General features: G+C 50.6%; 1 long non-coding RNA gene across 1 annotated transcript in view; it reads right to left on the bottom strand.

Moving 5' to 3' along the window:
• Positions 1 to 16,908: 16,908 nt before the first annotated feature.
• LOC143820019 (uncharacterized) overlaps positions 16,909 to 24,716 on the bottom strand; it is a 33,521-nt gene continuing 25,713 nt past the window's right edge. Inside the window, exons 2-3 of the long non-coding RNA XR_013225209.1 lie at positions 22,378 to 22,471; positions 16,909 to 17,417 (exon numbers count right to left, since the gene is read on the bottom strand). This is a non-coding gene — a long non-coding RNA (uncharacterized LOC143820019). The remainder of the gene's footprint in view (positions 17,418 to 22,377; positions 22,472 to 24,716) is intronic.

Raw genomic sequence — 24,716 nt, 5'->3', positions numbered from 1 at the left:
GATGTGCCAGTGTTTGTCTCTTGTGGCCCTTCCTTGCAGACTCAGGGAATTGCTGATCGCCACTGTGGGGTGGTAGGCCAATTTCCTCCAAACCAGGCTGGATTCTGGAGATTTTTGGTGGAAGGATAAGACGTTAAATAATGTGGGGGAGAGGACCGCGCCCTGTGGGACTCCACATGGAAGTCTGTAGGAGCGCGAGAGCTCATCCCCCACTGTTACCCTCTGGGTCCGGTCCTGGAGAAAGGAGCGTATCCAGCGTAAAGCTGTGCCCCGTATCCCCGTTTCGGCGAGGCGGTGGACCAACAATTCGTGGTCCACGGTGTCAAAAGCGGCCGACAGGTCCAGAAGAACCAGCACTGCCGACCCGCCTCTATCCAGCTGGCGACGGAGATCATCCAGCAGGGCGACCAGCACCGTCTCCACCCCGTGGCCAGGTCGGAAGCCAGACTGATATGGATCGAGTGCCGAAGTTTCTTCCAAGAATGCCAGGAGCTGGTCTGTCTTCCCTTTCCTCTCCCCACAACAGACACCCTGTGAGGGAGGGGAGGCTGAGTGAGCCCCAATATTATGCTCAGTCAGGGCTGTGGCAGTTTAGAGATTGTAAAGCCGAAACTCCACAGACAAATAAACTTGACTAAAATATTACTTCAAAGAGAAACATTTTACATCCATAGGCCACCTTCTCTTCATCTCCCATTCAAAAAAAAATTCTGATCATTTTTGGGCAAGAAATAACTTCTGCTTATATTGTGGATAAGTTTCCTTATTGATTTATCATCCTCAGGCAGGGATTCTTAATATTGAAACCAGCCCGTCTCTTTTTTCAAGAAGGTCTTTATTGAACGTCCAAGGAATTTCTGTATGCAACTTTCCAAATACACTGAAACGTTGGTAAGTTACTTTCAAGTATACTAACAACTATATGAATGTTATACTTTATGGGGGGGAGAACACTTTTTTTGCATTATATACACTTTGAATTTGTAGTTCTGCCGCTGAGGAAATGTATGAAAATGGGTTCATAACCGGTTCACACAGACATCCTTTACTGGCTTCTAAAACTGCATCCCGAATAGAACGAGAGTGCGGATTTCCTGACCTTTTACAAGTTCCCTTTCTTTTGGATAACTCCAATACAGAAATAAAAGGAAAGGCAGCTAAATCTCTGCAAGGTGCCATCAAATTGCATCAGGACTGTTGCTAAAGACGGTGTCTGTAACCAGTTCACGTTCTGGCATAACTTCGGCTTCGATAAGCAGTTGCTGTTTCCTTGAGCAGCTCTGGAGGGTGGAATCTGTGGCTTGGTACCCTGGATGAGGTCTTTCCACTCCCCAAGCTCCATCTTGACTGGGCATTGGCAGAGTTTAACTATGCAAAGGCGGGGCACAGCACTGGCAGCATAAAGAAGCCCTCCCTCCAGCCAGCAGATCATGGGGGGCTCAAGGCAGGAGCAGGGTTTTTCCCAAGCACCCAACAGGGAGATGGCAACCTGCTCTGGGTGATATCCAGAAATGCGCTTCCCCTTGAAATAAATCAAAGCAACTTACTGAACCATCAATCAGACTTCAGGACACTCTGGCAGCCCTCAAGGGATGAACTTGGAGGAGTCAAGACCCTGCTAGCCTGGTGCAGTGGCTATGGGCATTGATTTCTAATCTGGAGAGCTGGGTGTAATCCCCCACTCCTTCTCCACATGTAGCCGGCTGGGTGGCCTTGGGCTGGTCCAGTTCTCTCTGAGCTCTCTCAGCCCCACCTCCCTCACAGGGTGTCTGCTGCGGGGAGAGGTTGGGAAGGTGATTGGAAGCCGTTTTGGGGCTCCTTCCAATAGTGAAAAGTGATGCATTAGGAACCAGCTCTTCTTCTCTCTTTATTGAGCAGGAAAAACAACTTTGTAAAGAAGAGACGAAATCATCTTAAGTGACTAATTGTTGTTCTGGAGAGATGCAGGGAGGAAGTGTGCTCAGAGGAGCAGGAAATCTCCTGCTGATTTAAGACTCCTGCAAGTAGTGAAAAGCGGGGTATAAAACCCAACTCTTCCTCTTTCTCTTCCTCTTCTCCTCCTCCTCCTCCGGCTCCATCCCTCAAATTCCCAGGTATTCCCTGAACGGAAGCTCTGACCTTTCCAAAGCTGGCAGAACCACCCATGTAAAAGCCGAATGGGAGCAGATAGCAAGGAGGAGTTGGCTTCCGTAGGGAAAGGCAATCCTGCCAATGTAGGGGCCCCAGGCCAGAAACACACTCATCTCAGCCAACCAGCCTAATCTGCTTCTTTCTGCTGACTAGCTTAGTAGATGCTGGAAATGCAGTGGGCATGGTCTATCTTGATTTTAGTCTTGGGAGAACATCAGTAAAGACAAGGATGGATAAGGAGAAACCTCAGCAGGGGATAACTCTCCACGGTCCCTCCTCCGAACCAGCCACTTTCTCCCGAGGAGACCAATTCTGGTCATCTGTATAGTGCTTAGTATAGTGCTTAAGAGTGGCAGCTTCAAATCTGGCCAGCTGGCCTCTATTTCCCACTCCTCCTCCACATGCAGCCAGCTGGGTGACCTTGGGCTCGTCACAGTCCTTGTAGTCCTGTTATCACAGAGCAGTTCCCTCAGAGCTCTCTCCACCACACCTCCCTCACAGGGCATCTGTTGTGGGGAGAGGAAGGGGAGTCAATGGTCAGCCACTTCGAGACTCCTTCGGGTAGTGAAAAGAGGCATCTAAGAGCCAACTCTTCTTCTTCTTCTTCTTCTTCTTCTTCTTCTTCTTCTCCTTCTCCTTCTCCTTCTCCTTCTCCTTCTTCTTCGGACATGGTCAACGGTTGGCGCGTTCCTCGAGGGAAGAAGAAAGGGAGAAGACAACAGCCAAGAAAGGCAAATGCAGGGGGGGGGGGAGTTGTTATTGCTCGTTTTAATCCCCTCCGGGCTGAGAGAGCTTCCCAGCCACATTCAAGCAGCTAATCACCTTCCTTTGTCACTGAAACAAAAATACGCGCAAAACGTCATGTCATCGCTCAACTCTGCCACCGGAGAAAAATGCAGACATTAATTACAGCTGCTGTTGTTGTGTGGGGGAAATTACTGTAATCGAGACAGAGGTGAGATGCATCTCCGTGTTTAAGGCAAACACCGGAGAGCTTGCACGAGACGCCACTCTCCCGGAGGAGGTGGGCAGGGGGGGGGGGAGATGCCAGCCCACAATGCCTAGACATGGACGACCCCTGCCTCAGTTAGCTGTGACCGTGAAACAGAGCCTCCGTGTTCAGGGGAAGTGTACCATTCTGGGGGTGGTGCTAGCAGACGCTGAGAGAACTGGGTAGGTGCAGCTTGGAGAAGAGGAGGGAGAGGGGTGACAGTGTTTGGACTAGGAGCAGTGGATACAAAAATTACAGGAAAGAATCATAGAATCCTAGAGTTGGAAGGGTCCATAGAGGCCATCTAGTCCAACCCCCTGCTCAACGCAGGATCAGCCCAAAGCATCCTAAAGCATCCAAGAAAAGTGTGTATCCAGCCTTTGCTTAGAATCATAGAATCATAGAACCATAGAGTTGGAAGGGGCCAAACAGGCCATCTAGTCCAACCCCCTGCTCAACGCAGGATCAGCCCTAAGCATCCTAAAGCATCCAAGAAAAGTGTGTATCCAACCTTTGCTTGAAGACTGCCAGTGAGGGGGAGCCCACCACCTCCTTAGGCAGCCGATTCCACAAGAAGGTTCCACTTAAATATTAGCAAGCATTTTAGGATGGCGAGGGCTGTTCGTGGATGGAAGACGCTGCCTCAGAGGGTGGCCAAGTCACCTTTCACTGGAGGTTTTTAGGAGATTGGGGGAGCCCCTGTCAGGAGTGGGTGATTTTGAAGTCCCTGGGAAGTTGGAGGGCTGGACTGGATGGTTCCTGGTGGTCCCTTCCAGCTCTGTGTGATCCTGAATCATCGGGAACTGGAGATAAACTGCTCAAGGTGGCCCTGCTATATAAAATGATAAAACCAATCTAACACAATCAAGACAAGTGAAACCTGGGCAGCTGGCTGTAGGAACGTCAGCAGGGGGCAAATAATGGGGCAGGAGGGGTAGAAGTGTGCAAAGAAGACGAGAACAGGGAAACCATGGATTGGCAAGTTGGGAAAGATCTGGAGATTTTGGGGCTGAAGCTTCGGGAGGGCAGGGATTCCTTTCACCCCATTGTCAGGATGAGATCATAGAATAACAGAGGTGGAAGGGACCTCATGGGTCATCTAGTCCAACCCCTTGCACTATGCAGGACACTCATAACCCCATCGCTCATCTACTGTCACCTGCCACCCCCTTGACCATTTAGGAGGAGGAGGAGGGGGAGGGGGAGGGGGAGGAATCCTAGAATCATAGAGTTGGAAGGGATCTCTGGGGCCATCTAGTCCAACCCCCTGCACTATGCAGGACAACCACAACCCTCTCGCTTACCCACTGTAATGAGTTACACTGAAGGTTTTAATATTACCCTTTTGAACTGGATGTTGTTGCCCCGATTTTGGGTAAAGAAATACAGGGGTGCGGGTTTCATTTACCCAATTTCCTTCTGCTAATGCACCATCTCTCAACTTTTTTTACCATTGAGAAACCCCTGGAATATTCTCCAGGCTTCGAGAAACCCCAGAAGTGGCATGATCATGCAGAATATGGTTGGGAAGCAGGGCTGTGGACCAGGGCCCCTCCCCTCCCCACCTCCTCCAGGACAAACTGGACAGTTTGGGAGGGTTGGATGGGTTGAAAGCCTGCTCTGTGGTCATTTCAAACTGTGCCACTTCCTACACACACACACACTATGGCTGTGCGATCTTCCTCAGAGTTTTTCGTTTTAACGTTCTAAGTGGAGCCCTATAGCATTCAACTGATATAGCACTCCCAAGCCCAGGCATCTCAATAGTGCTGCTATAGCACTGAAGCGTCAACTGGGTGTAGCCCTATAGCACTCGGCTTAGAACGAAGTTTGCAGAAGATCGTGCAGCTGGGGACGCAGCATAACAGGAAGTGCTGTGGGTATTCTAAGCAGCACAAGACAACAGAAGCCATTTCCCTCGAAAGAGACTCAGCCACGCATTGCTAACCTGACCCACACAAGGCTGTACGCACAGGTAAATAAATTCTGCTAGCAGACATTGCTACAACGGGTCTGTCCGAAATAACAGGGGGAAAAAATTCCGCTCGCAACCAATTACTACAAAGGCAATTTGCAAACGGCCTGCCTCAAAACAGAAGGCTAATTGATCCTTGTGAGCAGCCACAAAAGTTAACTATAAATATGCAAATAGAGGCGAGAACAAGACTCATTAAGCATTCAGCGTTAACCACCAAAATTAAGTGCCATTAAATATATTAAAAGGACTCTCCCCATACTTGTCTTTACAAATGCGTCTAACAGAAATACTACAGGAAGGCAGCAAGAGGTTAAGCGCTCTGTCCAGGTGAATGCAACCCTGCCCAAACATAGGTGGCCAAGCGGGCACAGGCTCCGTTCGCATCCGGCTAGCCAGCCGTAAGCAGGGGCCTGCTCCTTCAATGAGCTGTCCAGAGGTTTGCAACTGAATTTTTGAGTGTGCCTGTTTTGCACAATCACATTGTTTCTTGCGCAGGCTAAAGGCGAGTCCAAGAGAGCTCTGAGAGAACTGCTCTGCAAGAACAGGCCTAAGAGCACTGTGCCCAGCCCAGGGTCACCCAGCTGGCTGCATGTGGAGGAGGAGTGGGGAATCTAGCCCAGTTCTCCAGATTAGAGGCTGCCGCTCTTAACCTCGGTACCATGCTAGCTCTTGTTTATTGTTTAAGGAGCTGGCGCTTGACCGCTCCTCCTTTGCGTATTTAAACTCTGCCAACCGTGGTGATAAAAGAAATGATTTCAACCTTCTAATTGATCATACAGTTCTTGGAAATTGGCTTTCGGCCCATATTGGAGGCCAAGATCCGATCTCTCTTTCTTCTTTGTATTAAGAAAATCTGCTCGCTCTGTAACCTTTTGCTTACAATGGAGATGGTTTATAGAGTGCCTTTCAGATAGTCTAAGGAATGCTGCTTCCACGAGAATAAAAGGTCACTTCTTATTTCTAATCGCTTGGGACGGGCTGGCGCCGGAGGTAGAGGGTTGTGGTCTAGAAATGTGCTCTGTTTAGTATAAGCCTGACAGGCGAGTCCAGTGCGGGTGACCCAGCCGTGCTCCAGAGCTGGCCTGGAGAGAGAACCCAGAGATGACTCTGCAAGAAGAAGAGTTGGTTTTGATACCCTGCTTGTCACCGCCCGAAGGAGTCTCAAAGCAACTTACAATCTTCTTCCCTTCCTGTCCCCACAATGGACACCCTGTGAGGGAGATGAGGGTGAGAGAGCTCTGTGAGAACAGAACTATCAGGACTGTGACTGGCCCAAAGTCACCCAGCTGTGGGGGAGGAGCGAGGAATCAAACCTGGCTCACCGGATTAGTAGCCGCTCTTAACCACGACACCATGCTAGCTGTATCAAGGATTGCCCCAAGCAAGAGGGGCATTATCGCTTGGGTCTGAGTTTCTGAGACAGTCTTATGTCGTAGGTGTGTGACATTCTATGCTACTCTCTGTTCCTGGCACAAGTTTGATGGGCCTGAGTCCTCTGTGACTTTATTTTTGCTGTGGCTAATTTAAAAAAAACATAAAACAGTTTTGCAGCCTGGCATGTTTTGGGGTAATTCATGCTAGGCAAGGACCCTGCTTGGACCCACGGCTGACAGTGCCTGCTTGGGAACCAAAAAGATTGTCTGAGGAGGAGCTTTCAAGAGTCACATTTGGTGGGTCTTTATTAGCATTGCAATCAGCAAGTAATTGTTGGGCTGTTTAAGCAGCTGAGCTGTATCTGTGGGCTTGCTAGTGCATCAAGCAGTCTCAGGTGTGGTTGCGATGAAAACTCCCAAGCACATGTCCTGGGGACTGTTTTAAGCTGGGCTCCCACCCACTTCCTCAAAAAGAAGCTCAGAGTCTGTGCTCTGAAACAAGGAGAAGACTTTATTAGGCTCTCTGTGCTCTCCCTCCACTGATGCGTAGGCATGTAGTCTGCTTGAGCCAACCACAGGGGCTTGCAATGTGTTTTCTTTGTAACTTTTTAAAAAGCTTTTTTACTTTGTTCCAGTAAGAAGGCTGAAGCAGATGGATATGATATCTGTATTTAAATAATCTTTCCAGTAAAGATCATTCTCTTTTTAAACCTCAAAGTGCTGTGAGTCTGGATCTGTGCCTTATCCACAAAGAGAAAAGTTGTTTTATATATCCCACTTTTCACTGCCCGAAGGTGGCTTACAATCACCGCCCCTTCCTCTCCCCACAACAGGCACCCTGTGAGGTAGGTGGGGCTGAGAGAGCTCTGAGAGAACTGCTTTGTGAGAACGGCTTCTAACAGGGCTGTGACGAGCCCAAGCTCACCCAGCTGACTGCATGTGGGGGAGCAGGGAATCAAACCTAGCTCACCAGATTAGTAGCCGCCGCTCTTATACTACTACAAGACGCTGGAAACTATAACTACCTACTTTCAAAATGCTGTTACTCTGCAGCTCTAATTTTCTGGAGGGGCCTAGGACCGAGACTAGCCCCAAAGTCCCAACAATCTTGAAGGTGCTCCTGGATGTGAATCTCGATGGGCACATTCAAGGTACTCAATCCCCAGTTGATTGAGGTTGGTGCCTCCCCTGGACCCCGTCATCCGGCTGCCAGAAACCTGAGCCTATTCTGCACACAATAGATAATGCACTTTCAATGCACTTGTGGATTTTCCTGTTCCGCACAGGAAAATCCAGCTGCCAAAGCACATTGAAAGTGCGTTATCCTATGTGTGAAGAATGGGCCCTGGAGAACTTGCCAGACAAGGGAGGGAATGCAGCAAGAAGTAATGACATGCTTACATCTCCCAGAAGAGCCCCCTTACATTCTGGTTTGGGGTCAAAATTCTATGGTAAGCAGCTAATTCTACCATAGACATTTTGCCCTGCAGACAGAGTGTCACCCCTGATCTTGCAGGCACTGTGATGTCACTTCCAGGTGATGTCAGCACTTCATCCTGTTATTTTTGTGCCCCTCCCTACTCCTGGAACGCGCGCCCCCAATAAACCCGAAGCCCTGTTGATGCTGTTCTTGCGTGCACATGTGTTTATCCCTATCGCTTGGTTTTTTTTGACTTGAAAATAAACCTTTAGGAAAGGGCATATCTTACAGATTTCAGCTTGGCAGTGAGAGCTGGAATTCTTTTCACGTTCTTTCCCCCCCCCCCTTCTTTCCAAAAGAGGTTTCACAGCATTTAACCAGCATCTCTATAAATACGCCGCTCGCTCCGAAGAAACCACTCTTCTAGCCAAGGTCTGTTTCTTCCGTAAGCCACCCTCCCACGGACCTGCTCCGTGAACACGCGGCGTGATCCGCTGGCACTTCATCAAGGGAGTTCACCCGGAGTTCACCGTGGGTTTACTGCGCCAAGAAGCAAGAGTTAATGGCGATCTGAATGTATTGAACTTCGGGATGGCTAAATAATGAAGCTAGCCGACCCATAAATTTGGCCCTGACCTATAAGGAATCTTTGAGCATGCCTGTTTCTCCCCAAAAAATATATAGAAATGCCGTACTGCTTCTTGATCTCTCCTTCCACTTTGGCTGAATGTGGCCATTTAAACGGCTCATGGAGAGCTGATGGCTTTTATGGAGGGGGCCCAGACGTCACAGCTGAATGGCTCCCACTCTGCCCCCACCCCCCTCCCTTTCTCCTCCTCTTGGACTATGGCTACAGTTGTCAACTCCAGGTTTTGGAGACTGAAGAGAGAGGGGGTTGGGGAGGAGATGGACTTTAGCCTGGTACAATTCACGAACAGATAGAATCATAGAGTAATAGAGTTGGAAGGGATCTCCTGGGGCATCTAGTCCAACCCCCTGCACTATTTAGGACACTCACAACCCTCTTGCTCATCCACTGTCACCTGCCAGCCCTTTGAGCCTTCTCAGAATCAGCCTCTCCGTCAAATGGCTCTCCAGCCTCTGCTTAAAGGTAAAAGTAAAGGTATCCCCTGTGCAAGCACCGAGTCATGTCTGACCCTTGGGGTGACGCCCTCTAGCGTTTTCATGGCAGACTCAATACGGGGTGGTTTGCCAGTGCCTTCCCCAGTCATTACCGTTTACCCCCCAGCAAGCTGGGTACTCATTTTACCGACCTCGGAAGGATGGAAGGCTGAGTCAACCTTGAGCCGGCTGCTGGGATTGAACTCCCAACCTCATGGGCAAAGCTTTCAGGCGGCTGCCTTACCACTCTGCGCCACAAGAGGCTCTTAAGCCTCTGCTTAAAAACCTCCAAAGATGGAGAACCCACAGCCTCCAAGGACGGTCACCCTCTCAGTCGCCTCCTCTCCAGACCAAGCTCCCCCAACCTTTCCTCCTACATCTTGGTCTCCAAACCCCTCACCCTCTTTGTTGCCCTCCTCTGGACACGCTCCAGTTTGTCAACATCCCTCTTCAACTGGGGTGCCCAAAACTGAACACAGGACTCCAAGTGAGGCCAAACCAGATGAAATTGTCTTATGCTGAATCAGATTCTTGGTCCATCAAAGTCAGAAGTGTCTACTCAGACTGGCAGCAGCTCTCCAGGGCCTCAGGCGAAGGCCTTTCACCTTACCTGCTGCCTGGTCCTACAACTGGAGATGCCAGGGATTGAACCTGGGACATTCTGCATGCCAAGCGGAGGCTCTGCCACTGAGCTACAGCCCTTTCCATGGCTCTCCAAGCTCTCGGGGAGAGGTCTTTCCACTCCTGCCTGGTCCTTTGAACTGGAGATGCTGCTGGGGATTGATCCTGAGACCTTCGACATGCCAAGCAGAGGCCCTGCCACTGAGCCAAGGACGCTCCCCATTGGATCTAGCGTTCGCTGGCAGGGGGCTCCTGGGAATTGTAGTCCATGGACATCTGGAGGGCCGCAGTTTGACTATCCCTGCCAGGCACCTTTGGGGGTTCAACTTCCCCATAAAAACAGAAATTGTCCATGGGGGAAATGGACCATCCAGCTAACCCAAGTCAAGCAGAGACACGAGACAACAGACAAGAAGTTTACCGAGGTTCCAAAAACCTTCCAGCTAACCAACTGACAAGCAGCGTGGAGTCAGGGTTAAAGAGTGGCAGCTTGAAATCTGGAGAACCGAGTTTGATTCCCCACTCCTCCTCCCCGTGCCGCCAGCTGGGCGGCCTTGGGCTAGCCACAGTTCTCTTAGGGCTGTTCTCGCCATCGCCTGCCTCTGCATAGCGACCCTTCTCTTCCTCAGTAGCCTCCTTGTCCAATTAGAGACGAAGGCCGAACGTCTTGGGCTCCTGAGATGTTGCAAGCTCAGAAGTGCCTGAGCCGTCCAAATCTTGATCTACTGCAGACTGACATGGCCGCCTTCAGATACCTTCATTCATCTCTGATTACTCTGCTTGGTGTGGTGCAGGGGTAGTCAAACTGCGGCCCTCCAGATGTCCATGGACTACAAATCCCAGAAGCCCCTGCCAGCAAATGCTGGCAGGGGCTTCTGGGAATTGTAGTCCATGGACATCTGGAGGGCTGCAGTTTGACTACCCCTGGTGTAGTGGTTAGGAGTGCGGACTACGGGTTTGATTCCTTGCTCCCCCACATGCAAGTCATTTTATATATATATTTAAAAATGAGTTAAATATCGGATGATATGACCAACCCATGCACCCCTCCCTGGCCTGGAGAGGGCGGGGAGGGGAGGGGAGGGGCCCCAGGTGGGCGTGTCCACAGCTCTGCATCCCAACCCTATTCTGCACCATCGCGCCACTCCTGGGGTTTCTCGAAGCCTGGAGAATGTTTCAGGGGCTTCTCAATGGTAAAAATGTTGAGAAAAGACAGACTAAGCCCACCCTGGAACACACCTGATAGAGCAGCCACTGGAGGGAAACTAATTGGCACGGATTAGCCAAGTGGTCAGCTTTCGATGATCGCAGAGGCACCTTGAAAAATAAAAAATCCGAAGCTCCCAAAACCTTGGCATAACAGCGGGCTCCCCATTCCACGGCGGTGGGCACTGATTGGTTCTGAATTATTCCCCCCCCCCACACACACACACACACACTTTAATTCCAGCTGGAGACTTAATTTAAAACTTCCCTCCCGGCTCCAAGAAGCCTTGAAGTTCGCGTTCCTTCTGAAGATGTTTCATTCAACAGCACGCTTCCAAAAACAGAGAGAGAGAGAGAAATTATGCGGGTGATAAACTGGAGAATGGGACCCACGCCAGTCCTCTGGGAAGCCGGTGTCAATCACAGGGCTATGAAATACACACGGTGTCTTTCTTGACACCAGGCTGGTCCTGGCCGCCCCCCTTCCTAACCACCCCACAGAGACAAGGCCACAGGGAACTCCGCACACAAGGCCTGCTCAGATGCCGTCCGGCCGTGGTGGAGGAGCATTTTAATAAGCCCCACTGGCTGCGTTTTGTCAGAGACTTTGTGAAAGGGGCAGCGGTCTGTGCAAACCCCAGGAATGGCAGAACTCCACGCCCAGTCCCGCAGAAACATTATCCTACTGCATGGGGGCACACGGGGGGGTGGCCCGTAGGCCTCACGAGCATAGGGGCTCCGTGCTTATCTATGTGTGTATGGAGAGTTTAAGATATGCTTGAAGTCGCTTTCATTCACGGGTGGAAAGTGACATCCGGATGACCATGGATGTCAAGCCCACAAAGAAATGTTGCCAGTTGTATGAGATCAGGCTTTCTCATTCAGGGGTTCATGAAACCCTGGGGTTTCTTGACAGCCCTGGAAGGGTTTCCTGAATGGTTGGGAGTTGTTTTCGATCCTCCCCCCTCTCCCAAAATGGCCAGTGCTGGGCCTGGAGGGGGAGGGAAGGGGAGGGGCCCCGGGTGGGCATATCCACAGCTCTGCTTCCCAACCCTATTCTGCAGGATCGTGCCGCTTCTGAGGTTGTTTGAAGCCTGAAGAATGTTTCAGGGGTTTCTCTATGGCAAAAAAGTTGAGAAAGGCTGGACTAGAGAGACCACAGGTCTGATCCAGCAGGGCTCTTCTGATGGTCTTACCAAGAGGCAGCCTCAGCCTCTATGCCTTGTTGCCAGCCATCTAGGAACTGGCTGGCCACTGCGTGAGACGGGAGGCTGGACTAGATGGACCCCTGGTCTCATCCAGCCGGGTTCTGCTGATGCTCTTAACCAGCCATACGTGCGTGGACCAAGAACTTGTGTTATGGAATGTTAATGAAGAAGAAGGTTGGTTCTTATATGTCTCCCCTCCTTCATACCTGGGCTGATTCTGCACTTATTTTGCTTTTTGGAGACTGGCAGCCCAAGTTCCCGCCCACCACCCTCCAGCCCTAGTTTTGAATCCCGGAAGGTGTTCTGTACCCTCGTGCCAGGCGTCAAGCTCTGGAAACTGATGCGCTGCTTCAGGTGTCGATGCGTACAGCCGTCCGTTCGGGATGCGGCCAGGGCGGAGGAGCCAAACGGAGAACAGCATCCCGGCTCCAGCAGTAACACTTAATGGACCGAGAGTACTCGTTGCATTGGCAAGGAGAACAAAAGAGCCAACAGCTGGCGGTGCCATCTGTGCCCCTCCAAAGCAGCCACGAGACTCTCCGCTCAGGTTTCCCGTTTGGGCCTAACCGGCAGAAAGGCCGGCCAACGGGTTGTGGAGAGGTTGTTATGGAGGGGGCAGGGAGGGGCAATCCCCGCCCCTCTTGAGGCTGGAAGCCCAAGGCCTCCTGGTGGAACAGCCTGCCTGGAAGAAGGTTCACCCTCCAGTGCACACGGTCAAATTTATAGCTTCCTTTACCGATCTTTTCACACCTGGCTACAGACAGCATGGAGAGAGATGGAGTGTGTGTCAGGGGGATTCAATTGGGGTTGTTGAGACAGTGCCCGGCAACTTTCGGGTCATTTGGCAAAGTCCGGAGAGAGAGAGAAAGAGAAAGAGCAATTAAAAATTAAAATAAAGCCTCATTTCCTTAGGAGTTCTGACCATAGAGTTCCGGGTGATTCCTAGAGTGACCCAGAAGTGAGACAGGTAACTCTAGGAATCGCCAGGTCAGAACTTCCTGCAAGCAGACGAGGCAGGATTATCAGAGCCCCCCTCCTCCCCACCCACCTATCAAGTGGGCATGGCTTCCTTTTTCCTGGAGTTCTCCCCACATGGGAACCACCGATTCAAGGGGCCGGCTAGAAGGCCACCTCTGAAACACAATCCGAGATCCAGTCATCGGTTTTGAGCAAGTTGTGCCTCTCTTTCCCCTGTGCCAAGATGGGGGTCTTCCATCCCGGGAGTCTCTTTCAATGGAAATCACTTCTAGAACTGAAATGGATCTGTGGGATCACTAGAATGCACCATGGGTTGCATTGTCAGCTCCATTTTGGGAAACACGTGGCTATTTTGGGAGCCTGTCCTGGGGTAGTCCACCTGTGGTCCTCCAGATGTTCATGAACTACAATTCCCATGAGCCCCTGCCAGCGTTTGCTGGCAGGGGCTCATGGGAATTGTAGTCCATGGACATCTGGAGCACCACCGGTGGGCTACCCCTGCGTGCAAACGACATGGTTTGGGTGGGGAGGGGCTCTGTTGATCACCATTTTTACTGCCATCCTTCCTCTGCAGAGTTCAGGGTCTGCTCGTCCTCCAGTTTCCCTCACAACAACCTTGCGAGGCGGGTCAAGCCGAAAGAGAAAAGGGGCAGCCCAGGTTTCTTTTGACCCGCCTATTCCTGAAATGCATTTAATCCTCCCCCCCGCCCGCAGAATACAGGGGATACATAATAGCACATAATAATTTACCCGTAATACCCGCCTCTTGCACCAAGGAGATCCAAATCGCGGTGTAATTAATACGCGAAACTCTTCAGATGGTAATTATCTCATTAAGTTTTCATGATATCAGGAACTTCTCCCCCCCCCTCCACCCAGCTCCATTTAAAAATGCTTCGCGTATACGGAAAATGGAATCTTTTTTGGGGGGAGGAGAAACGCCTTCTGTTAAAAATCAATACGGAAGGCAGCTTGCAGCAGAGATAGGATGCTGTTAAAAGGGGGAAAGGCTTCCACCCTCTCTCCCTCCGGCCCCCCTTCTCCCAAGTACTCCTGAAAAGGAGGATGAATTACTTTGCATGGGGGCTGTAATAGCTTTGCCAACTCGGGAATGGATTATTGCAGAACTAGCGGTGTACGAGGTGGAACAATTTCTGCCAAAAATAGAGGGAGGGGGAAGAAAACCGCAACCCCAAATGCCGGGAATAGGATGTCTGATTGCGTTGTAATGGTGCCTTCAGGGGCAAGATTAGAGTTAAGTATCACTTTGAAGATTCCCAGTGTTGTTTTAAGACCTGCTGGCCCCTCCAGGGGTGTGCGAGCGGTTTCAAAATTGGTGCGCACGCCTGCCGAAAAAAACACCCACTTCCGTGTGCTTTGGGTTTCTGTTTTGGTTTCAAGGTTTAGGACTCAGGCGTAGTCAAACTGCGGCCCTCCAGATGTCCATGGGCTACAATTCCCAGGAGCCCCTGCCAGCGAATGCCCCTGCCAGCGAATGACTACCCCTGCTTTAGGTGTTAAGCCACCCCTTAAAGACTTAAAGACAATTTGGGGGCAGAAAAGTAGGGTATAAAAACCATTTCCTCCTCCTCCCTCCTCTTCTTCCGGTTCTTCCTCCTTCTCTACTTCTTTTCCCTCTTTTTCAGATGTCTGGAGCTCGGAGTCCAGGAGCACCTTTAAGACCAACAAAGATTTATTCCAGGCGTGAGCTTTCGAGGGCAAGCACTCTTACTATGAACTGACCATCGTGATACTCGAAAGCTCACGCCTTGAACAAACCTTTGTTGGTCTTAAAGGTGCTCCTGGACTCTGATTTTATTGTGCTCCTTCAGACCAACACGGCTACTCCTTTGAATGGAGCTCAGAGGACATTCCGGGACGACTCCAGCTCTCACCTGGAGGATGGCGACCATAGTTCAAACCTATGTACAAAGCAGACATGTGGCGACCGAGGCACAGCTGTTTAAAAAACCTGCCCAGGTTTCCCCTAGAGCTCAAAACAGGTACAATCTGGAGTGGAGTAATTAAAGGATATTCCAGCTTCTGCACCCCACCGTGAGCCATAAAAACCTTGCTGGGTTAATAATCCTTGCCCTTTATACAGCAGCCGTTCAGGAGTTCCCGTGGTCTCATTGGGGAAGACCTGCTGCTTTCAGGGCCTTCCTCAGCTGGCCCAGGTGGAGATCTTCTCCAACTGCAAACATTGTGTCAACCCTGGGCTGGAAAATTACTAGAGATTTGGGGGTAGGTGGAGACCAGGCAGAGTGTGGCTTGGAGAGGGAAGGGGAGGGGCCTAAGTAGGATGTGAAACTGTAGAGTCCGCCCTCCGAAGCAGCCATTTTATCCAGGGGAATTTATTGCTGCCATCTGGAAATCCGTTATAACTTGGGGGAGGGGGGCAGTCTCCAGTCCCCACCAGGAGGTTGGCAATGCAGGCAGCTGAGGAAGGCACTTTTTGATGAAATTGTCCTTAGGGTAGGTATGAACTGCTGGGAGAGGCAAAATCTGCACTGTGCATAATTGAGCAGAATATAAAGGCTGCCCTGCAGGGGGCATCCGAGGAGATGTGAATTTAGCATAGTTAGATCAGGAACTTCACATTATTTTCTCCAGTGTCCTGATTGGCTCAACAAGAAACATCTTGGACCCGGATCCGGTTCAAGGTTCTGGTTCTAACCTTCAAGGCTTTACGCGAGTTGGGACCCACATACCTGAGGGACCGCCTATCGCCCTATGCCCCTCGCAGGGCCTTGCGCTCTGCGGGTGAAAACCTGTTGGTCGTTCCCGGCCCTAGGGAAGCACGCCTGGCCTCGACCAGGGCCAGAGCCTTTTCGGTCCTGGCCCCGACCTGGTGGAATGAGCTCCCGGGAGAGCTGCGGGCCCTGCGGGATCTTTCAACGTTCTGCAGGGCCTGCAAGACGGAGCTCTTCCGCCAGGTTTATGGTTGAGGCCGGGGCTGATAATAGATCTATGCCTCCCCCGGGGACTCAGGTTCTGGACCCGAAGCAAAACATCATCAGGACCTCCTCTCCACCCGCTAGTAGTGGGAGGGAGGGGGGAGGAGTTGAGCTGCCATTCTTGCCATGCCGGCAATATTGGCAATGTTATTATTGTTTTATGGGGTTTTAATGGGGAATTGCGATATTGTTACCCACCACGAGCCGCAAGGGAGTGGCGGGCTATAAATCTAATAATAATAATAATAATAATAATAATAATAATCTTGCTTTTTGAGCAAACTTTTTGAGAGCCAGTTTGGTCGAGTGGTTAGAAGTTCAGACTTCCAATCTGGCATGCCGGGTTCGATTCTGCACTCACCCACCTCACAGGGTGTCTATTGTGGGGAGAGGAAAGGGAAGGCGAATGTAAGCCGCTTTGAGCCTCCTTCGGGTATGGAAAAGCGGCATATAAGAACCAACTCTTCTTCTTCTTCACTCCTTCCCTGCATGACTCCAGCCTGCTGTTGAACACAAGTATGACTACAGGCAACAGCTAGCTAGTTAGTTAGGTCTCTCTGTCTCCAAATATTGCCAGTTTCTGCCTGAAAACCTAGAATAAACAACATTCAGCAGTGTTCTAAGAAATGACTGTAAGAATTTATTTCTTTTCATATTTGTATCTCGCCACTCCCACGCAGCGGCTCGTGGTGGGTAACATTCGTGCCCCCAATACAACACAATAAAACAGTTCAAGCCACCCATTAAAAAAGAACAGGTGGCAACAAAATCTCCCCCCCCCTTTGCTCAACAGTCTCCTCTCAATGCCTGGGGGGGGGGGACCAGAATCGCCAGATGGACAGGCTGATTTTGGAATCAATTCCTCCCCGTACTTCTCGACTTTTGAAAGCACCGAGAGAGGCAGGAATCAGGGATGCAAACATAACATTGTGTCCACCCCGTTCCCCAATTCTGCCATCCACCTAGCACACGTGGCTCTAAACGTGGCAGCAAACGGATTCCGCTCCCCCCTTCCCCTCATCGAAAGCGGTTAGCTGTGTTCCAGTTGGTTGCAGCTGGCTGAACGCAGCGGCCGAAAAGCCCTCTATTATTGCTACCCACCGCAGGTGATAGAAAGGAAGGTCTCGCTTGCTCAACTCTGTGATACACGGCCCGTGAATCTGCCTTCCTACTGAGCCAGGCCATCGGCCTCTTGGCCGCGGTCTTGTCTGCTCAGGCTGGCAGCGGCTCTCAAAGGTCTCAAGCAGAGGTCTTTCACACAAGAAGCCGGCTTGTGCTGCATCAGACCACTGGAACATCAAGGTGAGTCTTGTCCATTCTGACTGGCAGCAGCTCTCCGGGGTCTCCGGCGGAAGTCTCTCACAGCAAACAGAAAGAGAGCTCTTCCGCCAGGCGTTTGGTCGGGGCCAAGGAATTCCCTATAATAATGACAGCTGGAAGAAGAAGAAGAAGAAGAAGAAGAAGAAGAAGAAGAAGAAGAAGAAGAGATGGTTCTTATATGCTGCTTTTCTTTCCCAGAAGTCTCAAAGTGGCTTAGAGTCACCTTCCCTTTCCTCTCCCCACAACAGACACCCTTGTGAGGTAGGTGAGGCTGAGAGAGCCCTGATATTCCTGCTCGGTCAGAACAGCTTTATCAGTGCTGTGGAGAGCCCAAGGTCACCCAGCTGGCTGCATGTGGAGGAGGAGCAGGGAATCAAACACGGCTCGCCAGATTAGAAGTCCGCACTCCTAACCACGAGACCAAACTGGCTCTCTTCTACAAGGATAACCACCACACACCCCCAGTCAAAAGCGACATCTGGAAATTAGACTGGGATATCTCAACATCAAAGAATAGACCACTAGTTGATCTAGCTGCTGTTTAATGGGTTTTAACTGGGAAACCAACCTGGATAGCTGGTTTACTGTTTTAATGTATCGCTTTTTCGTGAATCCAAGCGCTGTTTATAGAAATGCTGTAATATACCACGAGGTGGCTCTGCCAGGAGGGGCAGTGAATAAATTCCATAAGAAGGTAAATAAATTAATAGTTCCCAAGGTAGGTGGGTTCTCCAGCATGGAAGCCAGCATCCTTGCAATGTTATTTCCTGGCCTCAGTCATCGCCGTGGTCGACATGACTACATATGGACATATCACCCGAGTGAATTAATAGTTTATAAATTCGGGAAAACCTTCCATGGCCATCAAGAAAGTCTGATTGAGGGCTTCAACCCAGCTGGTGGCAACACAGATCTCTACGGTGAAGTCGTGAACCCTTCTGTGGGCCTGGGGGTGGCGGGAGGGTGGGGCACAACTGGATGGAGACCACACGGGGCCGATACGTGTCTCAACATCTTGGAAGGCCCCAGGCGGCACAGTGCTCATGGCTCAAGGCGCCTGCTCCCGCGACCGTGTGTGCAACAGTGAGACGGGAGCATTGTCCCCAGCGGGCATGGCTGCGCTTGAGGTGGAGAAGCCGAAACAAAAGGAGGGAGGGAAGAGGGCAGAGGTCGGCGGTTCCCCAGATGCACAGCCTCAGAGGCCACAATGCGGCCTTGTTTCTCCTCGCCCAAGCTCTGGAAGCCACGCTCAGCAGAAAAGGCTCCCAAAGTACCCGGCTCTGTTTTGCGTTACAAAGTCCGTCTATTCCCCCGGTCCCTTGAAGATTGCACGGATTATGGCGGAGAGCCCCAACATCAAGCCTCTGTCTTGCAGCCAGCGCAGGAACGTTTTGCACGCCAGCTGCCGAGATTTCCTGGAATTACCATTCGTTGCCAGAGTGCAGAGCCCGGTTCCGGTGGATTAAATGGAATCTGGTGGGTTGCCGTGTGGGGCCGAACCGGGGTGGGGGTGGGGGTGAACAGGAGTGCAGCGGCACCTTTAAGCCAGACGATGTTTTGTTCTGCGTATTAACCTTCGTGTATCCGAGGAAGTGTGCATGCACACGAACGCTTATCCCAGCCTTTCATAGAATCCTAGAATCATAGAGTTGGAAGGGGCCACACAGGCCATCTAGTCCAACCCCAAGCTCAATGCAGGATCAGCCCTAAGCATCCTAAAGCATCCAAGAAAATGTTACTGTTCAGAAACATCTGAAGCACTCTTTTGGCTTCGAGGACCCCCAGGAGTGGTGTGTTTGTGCAGAAGAGGGTTGGGAAGCAGAGCTGAGGACATGCCCACCAGGGACCCCTCCCCTTCCTACCTCCTCCTGGCCCATCAGTGGTCATTTTGGGAGGGCTGACATGACCATATGTGGTTATATCACCCGATAAACGTTTACCAAATTTAAAAACTATATTAAAAAAATTCCACCCATTCAGGAAACCCTTCTGTGGCTTCACAAACCCTGGTTGAGAAAGGCTGCTGGAAGGCCTATGCTGCCCCCCCCCCCTTCCCCGGTTTCAATTCTTAATGAAAGGCAGATTGGTTGGGTCTCATGCTTTGGTTGCTACCGTTTTCTCACACTGCAAGCCAAGTTGAGTCTGCTCTGAGGGGACTAAAGCCAATGGAAAGCTCCCCAGGAAACACATCCCAGATGCCTTCCCTGGGAGCAGACCTCTCCACTACGCCCCGGGCCTCTCCTCTTCAGAAAATCATTTTCCTCGTCGAAACTCCTGCTTGGAACTGTTTTGCAAAAGGTGCAGTTCTCTGGAAGAAGGAAGTCCAGCCGTGACCCCCCACCCTAAGCTTCTAGTCTTGTTGTAAGCAATAATTCTAGGGTATCCCCAGATCCCACCTGGAGGTTGGCATCCCTGAACCTCAGTGGAGGACAGTGACATGGAGTCCCCCCCCTCCAAAGCAGCCATGTTCTACAGGGGAGCTCATCTCCAGGGCATCCCCAGGTCCCACCTGGAAGTTGGCATCCCTGAATCTCAGTGGGGTACAATGTCATGTTCTCCAGGGAAGCTGATCTCTGTAGTCTGGAAGAGAGCAATAATTCCACGGGGTCCCCAGGTCCCACCTGGAGGCTGGCACCCCTACTGCACCCTCAAATTTCCAGGTAGATTTGATCCTGGAGTTGGCAACCGCAGCTCACCCACTGAATCCAGGCCCCTCTGAAACTGCCTCACAAAGTGGAGCATGGATTAACAAATGTTAAAGTAAATAAAATAAATCATGACCCCCCCCCCCCAATTTGGCAGCTAAAGCCCGGCTTCAGGTTTATGTTTGGCGACGACGCATGCCGGCAAAGCTGCCCTATAATTTCTGCTAATCAAGGCAACCTTCCTATTAGAAAAATCATTATTCTTTTGCTTAAACTCGGCAATTTTCCTCTCGCTGTGCATCTGTTAATCAATTTTGCAAGCCTCTGCCCGGGGAGGAGAGGAGAGGAGAGGGCCAGTGGCTTCCCAGCTTTCCTTTTTGCAGCAAGGTTTATCAGTGGGAGGGGCTCCCTGTCTGCTCCCAGTAATTAATAGGATCTTCATCTCCTGCTGGGGGCCAGAATCTCTGTGCCACCCCCTCAACCAGACCCCGTTGGGCTGCAGGAAGAGCTCTCCAATTCGGAAAGGCCTGCAAGACGGAGCTCTTCTGGCAAGTCTTTGGTTGAGGCCAGGGAGGGACCATTGGGAGCTGCCCCCCCCCAGCCAGCAAGGTTATCTTTTTGCTCCCTATTAGCCCCCCTGAGGCAATGAGACATCCCCCCCCTGCTGAGCAGGGTGGAGGGAGGGTGTCTTATTCCGCTGCCTTCGTGTTTGTTTGCAAGGATGATGAAAGAGGAAGTGGGCGGGAACCCACATTAAACAAAGGAATTCCCAGGATATGTGCTGGGGGGGGGGGGAGTCCATTGCAACCTCACCTGTGGCCACTTCATGCATTAGTGAACACCTGGGTACAGCTCAGCTGCTTAACAACAGCCCTTCAAGGCTGATTACTTGCTGATTGCAATTCCAACAATTCTATTCCACTGAAGTCCTTCCCTGCCCCAAATTCCACCCCAACTCTCAGCTCCCCCCCCCTCAAAGCCTCCAGGTATTTCCCAACCCAGAGACGGCAACTCTAGGGGTGCTACATCACTCTGTGTAGAGGGGGGATCTCCTCGAATGGGATGCATCTCTTTATCTGGGAGCTTCCATCTGCCCCCTCCCCTCCGCCTTTGTCCTCCCCATCATTCACATGGCCTTCCGTGGAGGATCTCTGCAGGTCTCCCCTGTAACAGCCATGCCCTTCTACTTCCCTCTCTAGAGCAGGCCTCTCCTCTTGCTTTCTCCTTTTGACATCTGCCTGAACATGAACTGCTTCCACTTGAATAAATGCAATTTCATCCTTTGTGTGTGTGCGCAGTATACTTCTTGGGGGATTTATTGACTGCCTTCAGGCTCACGCCTCTTGGACTGAGCAAGTCTTGGCTACATCAACCCAGCCTTCCCAACAGGAATCACCAAGCCTGAGAAATCACCAATTTCTCAACAGTCCTCTGCCCTAGGAAACTTAATTTCTGTAATAAACCAAGCATCCTCCTTAAAACAAACTTGCACGGGCTGAATCAAAAATTACTCTGGCATGGCGGAGATCTTGATGGTAGAACATCTGCTTGGCATGCAGAAGGACCCTCCTCGCTTTTCCCTACCCAAAGGAGTCCCAGAGTGGCTTGGAAACCCCTTTCCCCTCCTGTCCCAGAAAGAGACAGCCAGTGGGGTAGGTGAGGCTGAGAGAGCTCTATGAGAACTGCTCTGCAAGAACAGCTCTAAGAGAACTGGGACTAGCCCAAGGTCACTCAGCTGGCTGCATGTAGAGGAGCGAGAAATCAAACCCTGCTCCCCAGATTAGAAGCCATTCCTTTTATCCACTACACCACGCTGGCTCTGCGGGAATGACAACTGATCACCAGACTTCGGAGATCAATTCCCTTGGAGAAAATGGCTGCTTTGGAGGGGGGGGGACGCTTAAAAATTGCACCTCGCCAAACTCCACCGTCCCTGGGCCCCACCCCCCAAACCTCCAGGAATCTTCTAACCAAAGGTTGGCAGCCCAGCTTTCATAGTGCCTGTTGTGTATGTGGACAGAACAGAGTTAACGCAACCCACTTTGCAAATCAGGGCTTGAGAAGTTAACCAATTACAGAGTAGAATTGCAAACATTTATGGACCAATGAAAGGGTCTTGTTAAGGGTCAATCATAAGTTTGGGTTTTTCCCCTTGTTCCTTGTTCAGTATTGTTGGGGTTTGCTGGTTGTTGCTTCTAATAGAGAGCAGTTTTTGAAGCACTCCTGGGTCTGCATTCACCAAACCTACAGACATAACAGTGCCTGTTTTTAAAAGTTTCTGGTAAGCCACTTTGGTCCTTTTTGAATGGGGGAGAAAAAAGATGTTTTCCGTAAACGGCTTTCAAGAGGCGACGCACGTAGCATAAAGGCCAAGCATTATTTATTATGAACATCACAACTATTGATTCGATCCGCGTGTCAAAGTTACCTTTCTTTACCTTTCTTCCTCCCAAATGTTTGTCTCCTCTGTGTCTCCGCTAATGCACACACGCAGAAATCGTGTCAAAAACATAAAGTCACAACTGGAAAACATAATATCAATAAAAAAGCAATTAACAGAAGAAATTAACCTCACGGAAAACAACTAAACCGCAGCCTAGCAAAATAAACTATCAATCTAGGAGCAATTAGATTCCGCACCAGCCCTTCTTCCAAAGAACTGGAGGGGGGGCACCTTCTGTGGCTTCATCCATGGAGAAACCTGCTAAATCCATGGGATTGGGAAGCACAGATCCTGCAGGTTCCTTTCAGCTCTTCGTTGACCCCAGCTCATAGGTACAAGAAAGCTAAGGGCTCTTCCACACATTGAAAAAAATAGCGTTATGCCAGCAAAATGGCATGAAGCTAAAAAAAAATAACGCACCTCCGGCCATTCCTCACCTTCTGGCTCTCTCGCTTTTGTCTGCTGCTTTCTCACACTTCTCAACACTCCACACGCCTGCTTGAAATGGCGGAAGACAGCAATGCGCTTTACCCACAACTCTCCTCCGCCTGTCAGTCAAGCCAGGCAGCCAATCATCTTTCTCCAAGTTTTAAAGGGCCCACGATGGCAGCTAATTTTTTTAAAGTAAAACTTCTTCGTTGAGATGTCTATGCATCTAATCACAGATTAATCATAGACAATCTAATCATAGATTCATAGTGCTTTTGATTCACCCCTTATGGAATCACAAGCCTTGAATCCTTTAAAAATTAATCTCGAGCCTGATTATTGGGGACTTTAGAGAGGCACGCTTTGAGTTTTAACTGGGGGCAATTTTTTTTTTTGCTTTGCTTTGCCTGAATGATTTAATGCCTATTCATTGCTCCAGGCAGTTTGCTTAAAAAAAAAATCCCCAGGAGAAGGAAGAAGGAGGCCGGTGTGAGGGCGGGCACTGAAGGTGGAGATAGCATTACTTCAGCTCTGCACATTTCCTTGGTGTGTGGCTTGCTGGGTTGCTCTCTTCTAACTTGTGCTACATAGTTTGGGGAATTCACTTTATGAGATTCCCCAACTACCGCTTTAAAATGGCGGATGTTGCTTGGGGTTTTCTGGATGGACACGGGAGGTTGGCATCTTCATAAAGCGAGCGTTTCATTATATTTATCGGGTGTGGAATGCCCCTTGGTTTGCATCAGCTTTCTTGGGTCATCTTTTCTCCTTGGAGCCTCCAGGAGGATCCCCTGGAATTGCAGCTCATCGACAGACTAAAGAGATCAGGTCCCCTGGAGAAAAGGGCAGCTTTGGAAGGGGAACTATAAGTAGGGATACCAGCCTCCAGGGCAGACCTGGAGATTTCCCAGAATTGCAGCTCATTTCCAGACTACAGAGATCAGGCCCCCTGGAGAAAAGGGTAGCTTTGGAAGGGAGACTGTAAGTAGGGATACCAGCCTCCAGGGCAGACCTGGAGATTTCCCAGAATTGCAGCTCATTTCCAGACTACAGAGATCAGGCCCCCTGGAGAAAAGGGATGCTTTGGCCGGGGCTCTGGGGCCTTGCACTCCGCTGACTCCTTTTCCAGGCTGTACCCCCAAATTTCCCCAACCTGGACTGAGCAACCACCCATCCCCTGCTGGCATGGGCGGGGGGGGACACCTGGCATCCCCACTGGGGACCCATATCATAACTGCTAGCTGAGCTTATTTTATCCCTTAAAGGGGGGGGGGAGGAGAACAAACAAGTGGAGATAGATTTTTTGGCTTGCTCCTGCCAGCGATTGAGTCTTCCAAAGGAAGAAAGGGCGGGGAGGGGTTCTTCCCTGGCTTGGAGATACAAGCCAAGCTGAGAAGATCCTTCCAAGCTGCTCATGTTCCCCTTGGTATTGAACGGGAAAATCTGGCCAAGTTTCTCTTCCAGACCTCTGCTCCGCAAGCCCAGCCGGCATCCCTAATAAAAATTGATTCCTTTTTGTGCCCGGGCTGATAGCTGATCTGGGACAGAGTTGTAACCAATGGCACGAAGGGGCATATTCTCCAGCAAGTCCTTTTACTCTCTGTAATTTGATGGCAGAATTTACAACCTAATTAATTTCTCCCTCCCCCCCCCCCAGCCAATTATCATACTGTTGCATTTGAGGGCTTTAAAGGAAGAGAAGAACCACACCAAAGTTAGTGTTAATGGAATTTGCAAGCCGATTGTTACTCCTAAAGCTGCCAAGTTCCACGTGGGGCCTGGGGATCTCCTGCAACGCCAGCATGTCCCCCTCCCCTCAAAACTTTACCTTCCTCAGCCTCTGCTTCTTAGGTCCCCAGGAATTTCCCATCCTTGCAATACACTCACCTTAAACA

This window comes from Paroedura picta, chromosome 10, assembly GCF_049243985.1.
Source record: "Paroedura picta isolate Pp20150507F chromosome 10, Ppicta_v3.0, whole genome shotgun sequence".
Taxonomy (NCBI): domain Eukaryota; kingdom Metazoa; phylum Chordata; class Lepidosauria; order Squamata; family Gekkonidae; genus Paroedura; species Paroedura picta.
Note: the sequence above shows the minus strand (reverse complement) of the source record. Positions and strands in the feature narration are given on the sequence as shown.